At 36.4% G+C, this 12,933-nt stretch overlaps 1 long non-coding RNA gene across 1 annotated transcript in view; it reads right to left on the reverse strand.

Annotated features, from left to right (window-relative positions):
- Positions 1-478: 478 nt before the first annotated feature.
- Positions 479-12,933, reverse strand: part of LOC114007420 (uncharacterized) — a 39,810-nt gene continuing 27,355 nt past the window's right edge. Inside the window, exons 3-4 of the long non-coding RNA XR_003549048.1 lie at positions 11,180-11,275; positions 479-540 (exon numbers count right to left, since the gene is read on the reverse strand). This is a non-coding gene — a long non-coding RNA (uncharacterized LOC114007420). The remainder of the gene's footprint in view (positions 541-11,179; positions 11,276-12,933) is intronic.

Below are 12,933 nucleotides of genomic sequence, written 5' to 3' on the forward strand. Positions count from 1 at the left end.
TATTATTCAATAAAGTCTGTAGTTTGCCTTAGGGTTCCCTCTTTGTGTTGTACATTTATGGATATTGACAAATGTATAAAAACATGCGCCACCATTATTGCATCATATAGAGTAATTTCACTGTCCTAAAAATCTTCTCACTCCTCTTTTCTCCCATCTGCCAACCCTGCCCCTGGCAAGCATTGATCTTGTAGCTCTCTCCATCATTTTGCCTTTTCCACAACGCCACAGAGTTGAAATGATACAACATGTATCCTTTTTATTCATAACATGCATTTAAGATGCCTGCATGTCTTTTATGGTACAATAGTTCATTGCTTCTAAATAGTGAATAACATTTCCTTTAAAAGCCAACTGGAGATGCAACTGTGCATTGCTGGAATGACGTGGGGTCTGAGGTCTTGTCCTGAGGTCTCCTGTACATGCTAGGAGCACTCACGTGTGTCATAATCTGTGCTGAATAAGACTGGGAGTGAATCACAGTGTGAGGGTCCTCTCAGAAGTGCCTGTGTATCTCTCTGTTTCTGTTTCTCTACCTCTCTATGAAGGAAAAAATAAATAAACTTAAAACATATTTCATTTTATGGATATACCACAGCTTATTCAACCATCTATTGAAGGTCATCTTGGTTGTTTAGAAGTTTTGGCAAGTATAAACAAAGAAACTACAATAAAGCATTCATACACAGGTTTTCATATGGACATAGTTTCCAACTCATTTAGATAAATACCAAGAACATAATTGCTAGATTGCATGTTAAGAATATGTTTAATTTTCTAAACTGTCAAACTGTCTTCCAAATTGGCTCTACTATTTTTACCTTCCTACCAGTAATGAATAAGAGTTCTTATTGTTTCACATCCTTGTTAGCATCTAGTGTTGTCAGTGTTTTGAATCTTGGACATCCTAATAAGTATGTAGTGGGATCTCATTGCTTTAATTTGCAGTTATGTCTTTTTTTTCCTTTTAAAGCACTTTATTAATATGTTTACCACTAAGTAGAAGAAAGTTTGTTTACCAGGAAGATCAAAATCCTTATTTTACAACATAAGAGAAAAGCACCTAGGAGAGTTTGGCACAACTCTGATGAACTTCAGAATTCCTGATTTCCAGACATGTTAAGCTAGAAAGAACACTAAATCCCTAACTCCTGAAATGATACACAAGCACTGACACTATTTCTTTAATTCTTCTGATGTTCACACTTACAAACCAATATAGCTCATCTAACTCTTCTTGCAAAAAAAAAAAAAGAAAGAAAGATTAAATATGATAAACAATACTATCACTTTTTTTTTCTTTTTTTTTATTTTTGGAGAGTGTTTTTTTTTTTTTTTTTTTTGCTTTAGCCAGACAGACAGAGAGAGGCAGAGAGATAGAAAGCGAGAAATCACTCCCCAGGGGAGATGGCTACACTGCAATCCCTTCTCCTCCATTCTCCTCTCGTGATCTTGGGCACGCACGCACACGTGCCCGGCATGAGTTTTTAAGCCATCGGGTCCAGGACGCGAACCGCAGTCGACTACATGGGAGTCCAGCGACATAGCCATTATGCTAACTGCTGGTCCCAGCAATATTATCACTTTTGAAACAAGATTATTAGTATCAAAGCAGAATAAAATACAAATATTACTAATTGGAGTATCACTCATTCCTTTTTTTTTTAACCTCAGATGTCTTCAAATGTTCAACAATATTTTAAAGATTTTTCTATGCAGGCTAATACACAGACTTCACTTCCTTTATGAGAGAAATGTGCGAACAGTACCCTTGATTATACCCCTACAAATAGGGCATTTCCTTAGGGAAGGAGCACATTCCTGGCACACTACCAGATGACCACAAGGAATGAATACAATAGAAAGGTTTTTTTCCATACCTACTTCACAAGTTCATTCTTCTTGTAACCTCCTCAATTGTTCTTCCAGTGACAGACTTGGAACATCTTCTGTTGGAATATACTTCATTTTTTTTCCCCACAAGTAAGTTCTTATAGAATATAGAATCAATTTCTTTTAGACCGATTTTGAAGATGTTGGCTGCAGCATTTCCTTTAGCTAAAACAGTATCGATCAGTTCTCTTGCTTGTAAAGGTATCTGTGTTTTTTGTTTAATAATATCATGTTCCAGTTTGTTAATTATATTGGTCTTTAAAAGATTATCCAGGATAGGAAGCACACACGTCCACAGTTGAAGGAGAGCCATTCTGTTCTTCCGATTTAATGACAAATTATCTGATGCCCGTTCTTCTACTTGTCTTTCCTTCTCCTCTTCTCTTTTTGCATCTTCAGCACTAAGAAGTGCAGATACCATATCATTAACTGTTCTGTAGTTCTCTCCAGTTGACAGGACTTTACTCTGAACTGTCTGTTTCACCAGGCTTCTACTAAAGTTCATTTCCAAGACAGAATTTAATTTGCAATTCTCTAATGACATATGATGTTGAGAATATTTTCATATGATTATTTGCCACGTATATGTCTTCTTTTTTGAGGTGTTTTTCAGATCTTTTGTCCAGTTTTTAACTGGGTTGTTTATTCTATTATTGCTGAATTTTAAGAATTATTTGCATATTTTGGAGATCATTTCTTTACCAGATATATGTTTTACAAATATTTTCTCCCATTCTGTGCTTTGTTATTTCATCCTCTTAATCTCATTTATTTTTAATGAGACAACCATCATCTCATGTAAAATTGAGGCTCAAAAACTGTTATTTTGACTCTTTTCTCAATTTACAGACACATTTTGTTATCGCTAGAAAAACTCTAACCTCATATCACTGTCATTACCTTATCATGCCTTTTCAAATTATTTCAATGACTTCTTCCATAGAGTTAAGATTTCAGTCTGTCAGAACTATGAAAGCTCTGAGATTTTCCCCTACTTGCAAACTAGCAAGTTACCCTGCCACAGTTTAATGGTTGCTGTCAAGAAGACATGAGATCCTGGGTCAGATACAAATGACTTTATAACTAAACTTTTTCTATTTAGTATGATGTTAGCTATGGGTTTTTCGTAGATGGCTTTTATTGCATTGAGAACTGTACCTTCTATGCCAATTTTAATGAATCTTAATAATGAAGGCATATTGTATTTTATAATATTCTGGAAAAGATGGTTTGGGACTGAAATCATCAATGCCTTTTCTCAGAATGTACAGAATGTAGGCAGAAATGTGAAAGACTCATGGAAAATGTTCTCTCTCCAGTTCATCGTAAAGTGCCAAAGTAAGTATTTCATTTTTTTCAAAGGCTCCTTATGCTTAACAAAAACACCACTGATAGTTTTCTAACTATTAATTTAACTAAACAAAATAGAAACTCCTTAGCAGAGCATCAAAACCATTCAATACTATTCTCCTAAATGCCTCATCCAATCTTTGATTTTTATTTATTTTATCTATGATAGAGCACATGTGGGTGTATGCATGAGAGAGAGAGAGAAGTACCCTCAGAGGGACGATCACACCATAGTCACCCTCCTTAGTCAGCCAGCTCACCAGGATCTTGGGTACATGTACATGTACATAGAGTGTTTTCCAGGCTGACAGGTAGGGGACTCAACTGTAGTTAGCATGTGGCTGCTAACTCCATGACCTGGTTCACTACCAACTGTGCCATAGAGACTGGGCCCATCCCTTCTAATCTTAATTTCTGCAGCTTCCAGATATATGTCATCAATATCAGCCAAGATGAACACTTTTGCCCTTTCTCCTCATTAACCAACTTTATCTTTTCATTCCTTCCATTCTCCCTGTCTCAAAAGCTATCTTCATTTCAACAACTTTATGAATACCGTCAGGCTATCAGGAAACTCAAGATGTATTTTTATGTTTTTCTATGCAAATGTGCATCCTGACTTTCCCAGAAACTCAACATTTGTTCAAACATTAAGTTAAATGATCTCTCTCACGTGAGGCATTTTTTAAATGAATTCCTTTCTTCTGAATTTTTATAGTGCATCCCTCCTCACAACTCAGGCTAAATATTCTATTACAGTCAGTTATATATTTGTGTTTTATCTCTATTAGCATGCAAACATCCAGGGTCTATATTTCTTCAGTTTTGTGTCTCTTGTACCAAGAACTATGTTTAGTAAACATTGAGTGAATAAAATAAATGTTGTGATTTTTGTATTTTTCTAAAGAATTTCTATAAAAGAAAAAGGGTATAATCTGGAAACAAAATGAAACAAAACTGAATCTGAATGAAAGAAAACTGTTCCCTGACCTGCCAATTTATTTTCATCACTAAAATAATCAGGTCTTTTTAGACTTTTAGGGTAAAATGGCACAAATTCTAGAGCTTCATTTTATGGAACCTGCTATAATTTTTTAACCTCATGTGAAAGTAGCAAAACAAAATGGAAAACTTCATTCTAGCTTGTCAACATCCTTATTTTTATCCCTTTTATCTTGACTAAAATCCTTCTCTAACTTTTCTGTTTGACATCCTTTGAGTGCTTTCATGTTTGCATTGTTCATCATGAAGTCACCTTGCACAATCCAGCCCTCCCAAGAGGAGAGCAGGTTCCAATTAAGCTAACAGCCAGCAGGACGAACAGTGTCCACTGAGATCAGAAAAACACAATGTTTTCAAGAAAGAAAGGTTCACAATTCTTTTTCTAGAAATAGTAATGTACAAGCAGCAGCTCAGCTTACAGGCAAGACAAGATCAAGATGGCTTCATCCAAAAGACTACAGGAAAAGAGGGAAAACTAGGGAGACAGTGAGATATCCAAAGAGAGATGCAAGATGAAGACTCAAGATAAAAGCATGGGCTTTGTCTTCACAAGTTCTGCGTTTGAATGTGAGAATCTGCTTCTTACCATCTCTTTTGTCTATTCATCAAGTGTTCTTTAAGTGTCTAGCAGTCAACAAAGAAAGTATAATCTTAGCTTTTGTAGATATTACAGTCAAGCAAGGCATAGACCAAAAGCAAATAAATTAACAAACCAACTTATGTATATAATTTATGGTAAGTGCCAAGTAGGAAAAACACAAAGTGCTGAGAAAGTCAATGATTCTTCTGTGTATGTGTGTTAAAGGGTGTGTGTGCTTGCCAGAGACAGAAAGAGGAGAGGGAAAATGGAAAATCACCCCTTACAGGGATGGCCACACCACTTCCCTTCTCCTGCACTCTCCTCTGGGTATTTTGGGCATCCACCTATATGTGCCTGGGATGTTGTTCAAGTTGTCAGGTCTAGGACTCAAACAGTGGACTTGGCTATATGGGATCAAGCCTCCTTAATCTCCATGCCACCTGCTGGCCCCAAATCAATGATTCTTTTTATTTTTTATTTATTTCTTTTTTGAGAGGTTTTTGCCATAAGAAGCGTGTGCTTGACAGAAAGACAAAGAGAGACAGAAAGACAGAAAGCGAGAAATCACCCCCCAGGGGTGATGGTCACGCCGCAATCCCTTCTCCTCCATTCTCCTCTCGGGATCTTGGGCACGCACACACACGTGCCCGGCGTGAGTTTTAAGCCACTGGGTCCAGGATGCGAACCGCGGTCGACTACATGGGAGTCCAACGACATAGCCATTACACTAACTGCTGGTTCCCCCCAATGATTCTTAAGAACCTACTTTGCATGGTATAAAAGGCCTCCTATCTAGAGGTAATGTTTTATTTGATATCTAAAGTAAGTCAACGAGTATGGGAGAAATTACATACCAGAGAAAGAAAAGGAATTTTATCTAATCCACAAAATGGATATTATCATTAGACTTTACATATGACGTATTTGGCGCAAGACTGGTACTTTTTAAATGCTCAGCAAATAATGATTCTTGTTATTACGATGGCTGTTGACCTTATACACTTTGTAGTCAGTCTATAAAAGCCCATAGATCACTGAACAATCTTTTAAACTCCAATAGAAACTCAAATAGAAGAATCCAAAATTACATCTTTAAAGAAGAAGAAAATATACAGAACATTTTGCAAAACAGAGAAAAATCTCATGAAACTCGGCATCCTTTTCCTCTTCTTTCCTTGATTAATCTTTCATCCGGACTTCTGAATTAAGGAAAAACCTCACTAATTCATATGCTGATAATTACAGATTTTACATTTGTTATGAAAAACAAGTTAATAATGTAATCAAAATGTAAGGAGGCAGAATGCTTAATTAAGGAAACCTGGTTTTTTTCTGAGCAGTTTTAACCACATACATTTGCATGCAATTAATGTGTTGATTACAAATGGCTTGGATTTTCTCATTAAAACAAGGCAAGTAAGATCTCACTCTGTAACACTTGACCTTTGTAAACTTGTATTTCTTGAAAAGTTTGCCATAAATAAATGATGCCACTAATTTAGACTAATTCTTTTCTTCAGTGAGTCCAAATTAGAGTTTTCTGTGTGGCCAGTCCGAAATTGACCTGATTTCCTTTAGTAGCTTTTGATAATTTATACTTTGTCATTTTCCAGAAGGTAGTGGATCCAATTAAGGTAAACTGTTTTATGGTTAAATGATTTTTGTAATAGTTATAATTTGATAAAGATTGAAAGGGTGTTCAAGATGTAATTTTTCTTCCTTTATTATTCTGCCAAATCTTCTTTTCTGTAATCCTCAAGACTATTCCTACATTTCTGATTCCATATGCCCATAGCCCCATAAGGGACCCATATGATTTTCTACATTTTTAAAAATTGTCTTTGTTCTCTGCCTCATGGGAGGGGATGAGTTGTGAGAAGAGTTGTGCAAGTTTTAGCACATGGACCCAGATCAGGCCTCCTATTTGACAAAAGTTTCCAAATTTGACTTTGAATGACTAATGTGTCTTATTAATCTTGAATAATAATTTTAATGTCCTGTAGGAAGGATGGTTTCAGATCATCTCGGAATTCTTTTCAGACCATTTCTACAGATCGTATTCCATTGTAATAACTCCTCTTTCATTTTCAATTTTATTCATTTGTGTCTTCTTTTATTCTTTGTCTAGCTAGGAATTTGTCAGTTGAATATTAAAAAAAAAAAACACTTTTCAGTTTTGTTTATATTTTCTATTTGATTTATTTCTGCTCCAGTCTTATTATTTTCTTCTTTCTGTTCTCTTTGGGCTTACTTTTATATTTTCTAATTTCTAAAGTTATTAAGTTTTTATTTCAGATTTGTTTTTTTTTTAGGATTTTTTCATAAAGCATGTGCACTCACCAGAGAGAAACAGAGATACTGAGAGGAAAAGCAAGAAACCGCCCCCCGGGGGTTATGGCCATGCTACAATTCCTTCTCCTCCATCCTCCTCTCGGAATTTTGGGCACACATGCATACACGTGTACGGAGCATGGTTTTCAAGTCATCAGGTCCAGGACTCGAACCATAGTCAGCCATGTGGAAGTCCCAGCATCTTAACCACCACAGCACCTTTCTTTTTTCTCAATGTTGGTGAGTATCACTATAAATGTCCCTCTTACGGCTGTTTTTGCTGCATTCTGTGAGTTGCGATATGCTGCATCTCCATTCCTATTTGTGTCAAGGTATTTCTTTATTTACCTTTGAGGTCCTCTTTGACTCATTGGTTTTTCAACTGTGTATTGCTTAACTTCTACATATTTGTGAATTTTCCAGTTTTCCCTTTGCTATTGCATACAAGGCATTTTGCATGTGTGTGGAAGGGGGAGGACTCTGTTCAAAGCCAGAAACTATTTTTATGTTACCTTATTAAACCCGACAATAACATTATGGATTTATATATTATTATGCCTGTTTTATGGAATAGGAAACTGGGATCCAGAGTAGCTAAGTGGCATGCCTGTCTTTGAACAACTTGTAAGTGCTAGGCCTGAGAGTCTGGGAGAAAGTGCAGCAATAAAATCGTCTTTTGAACCAAGTTTTGAATTTTGTAGCTGAAAATCACAGTGTGATTTCCGTTGCACTTCTGCACATTTCCTAGAGATGATGGAGATAAACAAATGTTTTTCTTGATTGTAAAAAGGAGACTCTTAGATGGCATTCATTTAGAAACATGATTAATAGCACACATGATATGATGCATCAGAGTACTGCATATAGAATATTGACATATTATTTAAAAAACATGTATTTATAATATCATGTAAAGACACAGAAAATGAATCTGAATTCCTGTGTGTTTTAAATGCAGCAATTGGTAAGTTTTAAATCCAGCTCTTTATTTTTTATGATTCAGGAACAGACCGAGGATGTTCCTTGCACATGTTAGGTCATCAGAAAAGTCATGACATATTTTTCGATGTTTTTTTTAATGCAAAAATGCATCATGACTTTTCCAACGACCCAGTAAATATAAGATCATGCAACAATCACTCCTTCACAGGGCTTATGTAGTGCAAGTCAAAGTTTAACAGTCCCATAGGGATGTGCAAACAGATGTGCCTGCTTGCTTTAAAAAACAAAGGCATTTCCCTGAATAACTTCATTTCTTTCCGGCTAAAGCAGTCATTCTAATCAGAAGTTCCCCTGCCTTGCAATATTCAAAGGACTGTCTTTTCTCATGGTGAACCAGGAAACAATATTGTTTTCTATGGAAAATTTGCCTCACAAAATTATCCTGACTTTGAAATGTTTTTAAACTGAAACGATGGGCAAAACTGTCCTTGGGCACCCTCACACAACCACCAAAAAAAAAAAAAAAAAAAATTAGGAAATTTCCACTAACTGAACTGCTTAATCATAACTTTTACTTTCTTCATATTTTATACTTTGGATATTGACAGACCCCCCCTCCCAACACTACCCCCTCACACACACACACACACACACTGTATTTAAAATTTCATCTGGAGCAGACAGAAGGACTGGCACAGCACATGAGCATTTTAATAATAAACCATGTCTCTGGGAGTCAGAAAAGGATCATGTCTTTTTTCTTAAGACTTTCTTCATTCATTTACTCACTCATTTTAAGGGGGTATCTCACCATATTCAATCCTCTCTCCTGCCTCAGCCTCCCAGCTCAGATAACAGGAATATGCCACTCTGCCCAGCCATCTAGGTTGGCCTAGGAATCCAACCTGGGCCTCCCATGTGATCCTAGCTTGTAGAGCACAGCATCTGAGCAGTGCACGCCACCATGGCTGGGCCTAAGACTAATGTTTAGAGCAGTTTTAGATCCACTGGAAAATTTAGAGAAAAGTTCTGGGATTTTTCATATATTTCCTATCCCTACCCTTTCATAACCACTCCTATTATCAACATTCCTCACCAGAGTGGTATATTTGTTATAGTAAATTAATCTATATTAACAAATTTTTGTCACCTCACGACCATAGTTTCCATTAGGGCTTCATTTTGGGCATTATATTAGGGCCTCAGGAAAGTCATGATGCATTTCTCTCTGTTTTTCTTTGCAGATATGCGTCATGACTTTCCCAATGACCTGAAACATTCTATGGGTTGAGACAAATGAATAATTTAACATAGTATTGTAATATAAGAAGATATTTTCATATGCTAAAAGTCCTCTGTGCTCTCCACCTGTTTATGCAATACTTAAAATCACACAAAGTTGTGTTTTGGTTCTAAGGAACCTACTTATATTAGGGACACCAGAAGTGAAGTGCACATGCACATGCTACCTGCACCAGCTTCTGTGATCTCTGCCTACTTTTCATGTACTATTTTTCCCATAAGGAAGTTTCTAGAAATAAAGCTCATTTTGTTAGAAAATAAGTAAGAATGAATTTGCACATAGATGCCAGCTAAACCCACAGTACGGTTTAAAATACAAAACAGTTCCACATTGGTAATTATGCAAAACATCCCAAATATGAGGCTGTCACACCCAAGGAAAAGATACAAATTTAAAAATCTCATCACTGTGTGACTTTTTGAGATTTGTGCTCTTCTCCCATTTCATGTACATCACATGTTACTTTTTCATCAAAGCAAATGGTTTGTTTCATTTAAAATTTCTTCAATGAGCTTAGTGAGAACAGCTGCAACGCAGGTCTCTTCCTTCACACTGATACTACTGAGTATCCTTCTTTGTTCTGTTTCCACTCTACACTTGATTAACTATGTCTGCACAAAGTCTGCTCAGCCACCTGTCTCCATGTCCATAGCTAATTTTTGTTTTCTCCAGGTAAGAAAAAGAGTAGACAAACACATTAGTATACTTAAGAAAGGCAATCTATTAATTTTAAGGAAAGGAAGGAAGGGAGGAAAAAAACCAAAAATAATAATAATAATAACCTTTATTTTTAAAAAGCAAATGTATAGGAAACTGCAAAACAAGAAGCAAAGAACAAAAACGAAGGGCAGTCACAAGTGGTGTACAGTTTGTTGTGTCTGTCTAGGTTGTGTGTGTGCACATGCAACACCCAATTTTATGTGATTGAATTGTGCAGTATGTATCACATTTTTTTCACACATCATGAGTATTTATCAACTTGAAGTCTATTTGGATAACAAAGAATAAACTTTACCCACTCCGTCTGTTAGAAAAAAAAGAATGTAATCTGCCTTTCTTGGGGACAAAAATCTCAGAGGACAAAAATAGCAACAGGCTTCCACATAAAAGTACCAGAAGTCGTTATTAAAATATTGCACTCCCTGGGCCCACAGGTTGCATGGTGAGTAAGGCAAACTCTGGATTCATCTTATCAATGGGCACTAAACCTTTATCTCTCTAAACTCCCTGCCCCATCAGTGAACCATCAGATCTTTTTACCTCCTGCAAATTCACGAAGGTATAAATGAGGACTCCTTTGTCCTCTGTATACACTATATACACAGCAAAGTAAAACAAAATGTGCAAAGAAAAAGGACAATGGTCTCACCACAAACAACGGTCTTTATACAAACGTGTCAGTATAAAGCCCTTTCTATCTACACCTGTAATAATAGGTATTGCTCAGAGAAATGATTTGATCATTCATTTCCAAAAGTCCATTGCTTATGGGAGGAGAAGGGATTGCGGCATGGTCATCCCCCCTGGGAGGTGATTTCTCGTTTTCTATCTCTCTGTCTGGCGAGCACACACACCCTATAGCAAAAAAAAAAAAAGAAAAACAAAAACAAAAAATCCATTGCTTATGAATTTTAACAAAAGCTTAGCTTAACAATGAGTTACTTACTACTGTTGCTTTTAATATATTTTGTTAAACACTTATAAACATGTAGAAATATTTCAAATAAGAACCTAAACTTATCCACTATGTATATAGTAGTATTGAATAAATTACATACATGTCATAATGGTTACATCTGAGAGTGTCTTCCAAATAGGAATATTATAGTCTAGAATTCTTTATTTCTTCCAACTTCTTTCTCTCTACCACCAACCTAGTGGATATAGGCATATGTGTCTCTTAGCATGTTACAATTTCACTTCCAGAAAATCCTTTTTAACACAAAGTATACAAGATATGTAAGTCTACTAACTCTACTTTTGTCATACATTAGCAATCTTTTTAATATCTAGAGACTAGGTATTGTAATATTTGGAATCATTTGTCCAGTACATATGTAATATGCACAGTAAAACAAAGTTAAATGAAAATCACTAAACATGTAGGGCAATGGATAAGCTGAAATGATCTAGTCCACACTAGCAAAAGCATCTTTTATGATTTATTCCTTTCTACCACCCTCAACCCGATGAGCAAGAATAGTGTTCACAGAGTTGGTTTAACTAACAATTCTATTTCCAAACACAGTGCTTCCTGTCATTTAAAAAAATATTTACAAGATATATTATCCTACTACTTCTACATAAATAAAAAAAAAAGCACTTTATCGAGAAGAGGATTCCTCATGGTTCCTGAGAACTAGTCATTTCAGGGGACAGGAGAAATGAAGATTTTCTACTGATAATTAAGCCTCCAGCAAACAAAGCGAGAGTGGTAGGGAGCCCCTCTGGCCTTCTATCTCTGTCTCTGTGTCTCTGTCTCTCTCTGCTTCTGTCTTCTCATTTTTTTGTAACTTTTCCTTTTTTTTTTTTTTTGGAGAGGTTTTTTGCTATAGGGCGCGTGCGCTCGCCAGACAGACAGAGAGAGAGAGACAGAGACAGAAAGCGAGAAATTACCCCCCAGGGGGGATGGTCACGCCACAATCCCTTCTCCATTCTCCTCTTGGGATCTTGGGCACGCACGCACACTCACCCAGCGTGAGTTTTAAGCCACCGGGTCCGGGACGTGAACCACAGTAGACTACGTGGGAGTCCAGCGACATAGCCATTACGCTAACTGCTGGTTCCCTGTAATTTTTCCTTTTTACGATTGTTTTAAAGGTAAAGTTTTTCTCTTGCTCCCAGCTCCACCTTTTGTTTTGTTAATAACCCCCTCTGATCCTTCTGCCCAGTCAGGAGAGTTGAGACCTTCCTTCAGAAGAGGATTCCTCATGGCTCCTGCAAACTAGTCATTTTCTTTTTAATTTTGTTGTTGTTGTTGTGTTTTTGTTTTTTAAAGAAAAATGATAATTACAATTTTTTTCCTTTTTTGGTCTTTTTTTCTCTTTCTTTGTCGTTGTTTCTCTCTCTCTTTTTCATTTTCTTTTTTCTTGTCTCACCACTCTTCAATATCTATTTAATGTTAATGTATCTAAGGGCACTGTAGCTAAACATCCAAATACTATTAGGGTTAACATATTCCTCAATATCTACTAAATCTGCTGCACCAGTGATCACAACAGAATGGTAAAGAGATTCCAGATCACCTCTTTCTGCTTGCTCTTGAACACTCAGATTGAACTTCAAGAATTTGAAAGAAACACACCATCCATCAGATGACAAGAAATCACTGTAGGACCACAAGAAATATGGGAAAGTAAGAAAATACCTCTCCTCCAAGGGAAAAGAATAACTCCTCTTCATCCACAAGCAGTTCAATGCAAATCATGGAAATGTCTGATAAAGACTTTAGAGTATTCATAATGGCGAAGCTAACTGAGATGGAAGAGAACAGAGACAATGAACTGCTAAAGAGAAAGGAGAAAGAAGTTGA

Source organism: Tupaia chinensis, unplaced genomic scaffold (assembly GCF_000334495.1).
Source record: "Tupaia chinensis unplaced genomic scaffold, TupChi_1.0 Scaffold000168_1, whole genome shotgun sequence".
NCBI lineage: Eukaryota > Metazoa > Chordata > Mammalia > Scandentia > Tupaiidae > Tupaia > Tupaia belangeri.